This window comes from Staurois parvus, unplaced genomic scaffold, assembly GCF_062004578.1.
Source record: "Staurois parvus isolate SC_StPar_1 unplaced genomic scaffold, SC_StPar_1.0 ptg003508l, whole genome shotgun sequence".
Lineage (NCBI taxonomy): Eukaryota > Metazoa > Chordata > Amphibia > Anura > Ranidae > Staurois > Staurois parvus.
In genome coordinates this window covers 1-5544 of record NW_028321304.1, presented here as the reverse complement: position 1 = coordinate 5544, position 5544 = coordinate 1, and positions in this window count along the sequence as shown.

The following is a 5544-nucleotide window of genomic DNA, read 5'->3' as shown; positions in this document are numbered from 1 at the left end:
GGTACAGAGAGTGTAGTGGGGTGAAGAGGATGTAGGAAGAAGGGGTACAAGAGGGTGCAGGGGGATGCAGAGGATTAAGATGATATAGGAGGTGCATGGGAAGTAGTAGGAAGGGGGTGCCTAGGATGCAGGGGATAGGAGGTGCAGCAGATATATGGGGGTGCATGGGGTGTAGAGGGTGCACAGTAAGTTGTAGGAAAGCAGGGGACAGAGGGGTGTAGGGGAAATAGAGGGGTGCAGGGGACATAGAGGGGTACAGGGGACATAGACGGGTGCAGGGGACATAGAGGGGTGCAGGGGACATAGACGGATGCAGGGGACATAGAGGGGTATATGGGCATAGAGGGGTGCAGGGGGCATAGAGGGGTGCAGGGGGCATAGAGGGGTGCAGGGGGCATAGAGGGGTGCGGGGGGCATAGAGTGGTGCGGGGGGCATAGAGGGGTGCAGGGGACATAGAGGGGTATAGAGGGGTGCAGGGGACATAGACGGGTGCAGGGGACATAGAGGGGTATAGCGGGCATAGAGGGGTGCAGGGGACATAGATGGGTGCAGGGGACATAGAGGGGTACAGGGGGTATAGAGGGGTGCAGGGGACATAGAGGGGTGCAGGGGACATAGAGGGGTGCAGGGGGCATAGAGGGGTATAGAGGGCATAGAGAGGTGCAGGGGGCATAGAGGGGTGCAGGGGACATAGACGGGTACAGGGGGCATAGAGGGGTGCGGGGGGCATAGAGGGGTGCGGGGGACATAGAGGGGTATAGAGGGCATAGAGGGGTATAGCGGGCATAGAGGGGTGCAGGGGGCATAGAGGGGTGCAGGGGACATAGATGGGTGCAGGAAACATAGATGGGTGCAGGGGACATAGAGGTACAAGGGACATAGAGGGGTGCAGGGGGTATAGAGGGGTGCAGGGGGTATAGAGGGGTGCAGGGGGCATAGAGGGGTACAGGGGACATAGAGGGGTGTAGGGTACATAGAGGGGTGCAGGGGACATAGAGGGGTATAGGGGGCATAGAGGGGTGCAGGGGACATAGAGGGGTATAGGGGGCATAGAGGGGTGCAGGGGACATAGAGGGGTATAGGGGGCATAGAGGGGTGCAGGGGGCATAGAGGGGTGCAGGGGACATAGAGGGGTATAGAGGGGTGCAGAGGGCATAGAGGGGTGCAGGGGGCATAGAGGGGTATAGAGGGCATAGAGGGGTGCAGGGGGCATAGAGGGGTGCAGGGGGCATAGAGGGGTGCAGGGGGCATAGAGGGGTGCAGGGGGCATAGAGGGGTGCAGGGGGCATAGAGGGGTGCAGGGGGCATAGAGGGGTGCAGGGGAGGCTAAGAGGAGTCAGAAGGATCTTTACAGCTCAGGAACCTGAACCCGCCTCTCCTTTCTCCTGTTTGGGGCTCTGTATACGGGAACAGTTATATTGGGAAGGAGATCACTTCCTCCCCATCAGCACATTGCGCCATTTGCGTTCACTAAATAATCACATGACACAAGGGGCGGAGCTTGTACAATAGGGTGTCATCATTGAGATGTGCCTAGGCAGCAAGTCGTCCACATCCTGCCCTCACCAACTCCCCAATCCTGAACCCCCTGCACTGACCCCCAGCTCCATCCCCGCCTGACATCGGGCATGGTACGGCACCAAGGCTGCAGACAACAAGATGCGGAGTGAGATTCTCCTCTCATCTGGCAGGAGGAGATCGGATCGGGGTGAGCGCGCGGCGCTCTGGCTTCACCATCCCTGATCTTAATTCCCAGCTATTTCTGGAGTCTCCCCTCCGCTCGGCCGCCTGGCTGCGCCTGTGAGTGAGGTCTGAGGCGCGTGCAGCGGCCCTGCCGGGGTAATTAGTGAGATAACGATGGAAATCTCTGTGCACATTTCCAGACACAAATCGCCCTTCCCGGAGGGGGAGGAGACCGCCGCCACTGCGCACAAATCCTGAACGGCGAGCGACGCGGCCCTCCGGGTGCCGGTTATCTCTTCGACTTTTCCTGTGTGGTTTAATGTTGGCTGCACACGTGCGTCGGCGGCCTAGAGAGGTGATGAGACGTGCGATCCGGCGCAGATTGTGCGCAGCCGCCATTTATGGGACGCAGGTGACGCAGACAGGAAATCACAATTAGTGTTGAAATAGTCAGATAGGATGGAAAAAGACACAAATGTACCGAAAGCAACACGCAACACGCAACACGCAACAATGATACAAATGAGGAAATATAAACATGAACATTCAAATGTGTGATTCATACTCCTTAAAGGAGAACTCCAGCCTTGCACACCTGTCCAGGCTCCTCCTCTTCAGTCTTGCACAGGTGTAGTCAGGGGCGGACTGACCATTTGGAAACTCGGGCCCGGGGTCAGTAGGGGGCCCCATGAGATGCCCCTGCTACCTTTTTCATAGGCTTTTTTTAGTTTGGGCAAGGACACAGGGACCCTATGATCCCCTATTGTCCGGGGCCCCATGAGTTGTCAGTCCGCCCCTGGGTGTAGTGGCTCCTCCCCTTCAGCCTTGCACAGGTGTACCAGCTCCACCCCTTCACTATTGCACAGGCGTACCGGCTCCTCCCCTTCATTTTCGCACAGGCGTATCACCTCCTCCCCTCCAGTCTTGCACAGGTGTATTGGCTCCTCCCCTTCAGTCTTGCACAGGTGTACCGGCTCCTCCCCTCCAGTCTTGCACAGGTGTACCGGCTCCTCCCCTTCAGTCTTGCACAGGTGTACCGGCTCCTCCCCTTCAGTCTTGCACAGGTGTACCGGCTCCTCCCCTCCAGCCTTGCACAGGTATGGGCTCCTCCCCTTCAGTCTTGCACAGGTGTACCGGCTCCTCCCCTTCATCCTTGCACAGGTGTATCGGCTCCTCCCCTGGACTGTAGCGGCTTCCTCTGATGTCACTGCACACTGGGAGCTCCTCACAATGTGCAATAGAAGCTGCAGCCAGTCAGATAGAGCTCCGCCTCATTTCCTGGCTGGGGAATGTCCAGCATCATCTAGCACTTTCCTCCCCAGCCTGACTGTCCCTGGCCCCACCCCTTTCATTCATTGGATTTCAGTTCTTTCAATTATGGAGGCTCAGCATCTCACGTGGGCGTTACCTATGCAAATACAGCCTGCCCAGGAACGCCCACTCCTCCAGGCTGACACCCACCCATCAAGGCATTTTGATATTTGCATACTCCTCCCACTACTTGCAGCAGGACTGGGGGCTTTTGAGAGGAGTACTGAGGCAGGGGGCTGTGATGTTTTCAGGAAGCTATGTACAGGCCCCTCCCACCAGTCATGTTCTGCCTTCCTTGCATAGAGAAGCACAGAGAACCAGTGATGACATCACTGGATCTATAAAAAAAAAAAAAGGGATGCAATGTGATGGTAAAGCAAATATTTTATTTAAAAATTGCTGAGGGGGGACCATGGATGGCAAGATATAAGCGGATTATGTACCCTATCACATCTGGATGAAGTCATAAGGGGGGATTTGCTAAAACTGGAGCACACAGAATCGGGTGCCAATCACATGGTACATGGTAGCCAATCAGCTCCGTTTCCATGGCAACTTTGGACACAAAGTCGCATGACAAGTCACAGCCCATTGATTTCAATGGTCACCCGTTCCAATCTGTGCGACTTCAGGTGCCTGCACTACTCTGAGGTGACTTCTGATGTGACTTTGACCCAGAGAGTGTAAAGTCACATGATCGTCGCACTCAAAGTCGCATCAAAATCGCACCTAAATCGCATGCCTTTGAGTCGCACTAGTGGGAACGGAGCCTGAACCATAAAAGCTGATTACCTCCCAACATGTCTTTGGAGTGTGGGAGGAAAGCGGAGTACCTGGAGGAAACCCCCGCAGGTACAGGGAGAACATGCAAACTCCAGGCAGGTGGTGCCGTGATTGGGATTCAAACCGATGACCAACCGAGTACTGCCAGGCGGAAGCACTAACCACTTAGCCAAGAAAAAGGCAAATCGGGGGCGGACTGACCATTCTGGCACTCAGGCACTGCCCGAGGGCCCGGGGTCAGTAGGGGGCCCCATGAGATGCCCCTGGTATCTTTCATAGGCTGTTTTGGGTGTGGTTTGAGTGTGGGCGAGGACACAGGGGCCCCCCCGTGATCCCCTATTGCCCGGGGGCCCCATGAGTTGCCAGTCCGCCCCTGAGGCGAATATTCTACCATGAAATGTCGATGTTCGATTATTCGCTCCCTGGAGGGGAACGGAGCTGATAGGACCTAAAGTTCGGAATTTTAGGGTCAATTACTCCGGCATTTGAGCCGAAGGTGACGGCTAAACCGGCGCTCATAGAAGGTCACAGCGCCACTTGTTACCAGGAAGGGCGGCGATCGTCCATTTATATCGAACGCTAATGTAGAACTTTACATTGGAAGCAGAAATTGCAGCCGCGACCTGCGCCGGAGCGCCACCTCAGGGGGGTCAGCGGGCGACGCAGGAAATGCAAATTCGTGTTTTCGTTTATTCCAAATGACTTTATACATTCAGTATATGTCAGTATATATATATCCCCTGCACCCCTACTTCCTACATCCCCTGCACCCCTACTTCATACATCCCCTGCACCCCCTACATCCCCTGCACCCCTACTTCCTACATCCCCTGCACCCCTACTTCCCACATCCCCTGCACCCCCTACATCCCCTGCACCCCTACTTCCTACATCCCCTGCACCCCTACTTCCTACATCCCCTGCTCCCCCTAGTTCCCCTGCACCCCTACTTCCTACATCCCCTGCACCCCTACTTCCCACATCCCCTGCACCCCCTACATCCCCTGCACCCCTACTTCCTACATCCCCTGCACCCCTACTTCCTACATCCCCTGCACCCTCTACATCCCCTGCACCCCTACTTCCTACATCCCCTGCACCCTCTACATCCCCTGCACTCCTACTTCCTACATCCTCTGCACCCCTACTTTCTACATCCCCTGCACCCTCTACATCCCCTGCACCCCTACTTCCTACATCCCCTGCACCCCTACTTCCTACATCCCCTGCACTCCTACTTCCTACATCCTCTGCACCCCTACTTTCTACATCCCCTGCACCCTCTACATCCCCTGCACCCCTACTTCCTACATCCCCTGCACCCCTACTTCCTACATCCTCTGCACCCCTACTTCCTATATCCCCTGCACCCCTACTTCCTACATCCTCTGCACCCCTACTTCCTACATCCTCTGCACCCTCTACATCCCCTGCACCCCTACTTCCTACATCCTCTGCACCCTCTACATCCCCTGCACCCCTACTTCCTACATCCTCTGCACCCCTACTTCCTACATCCTCTGCACCCTCTACATCCCCTGCACCCCTACTTCCTACATCTTCTGCACCCCTACTTCCTACATCCTTTGCACCCTCTACATCCCCTGCACCCCTACTTCCTACATCCCCTGCACCCTCTACATCCCCTGCACCCTCTACATCCCCTGCACCCCTACTTCCTACATCCTCTGCACCCTCTACATCCCCTGCCCCCCTACTTCCTACATCCCCTGCACCCTCTACATCCCCTGCACCCCTTCTTCCTA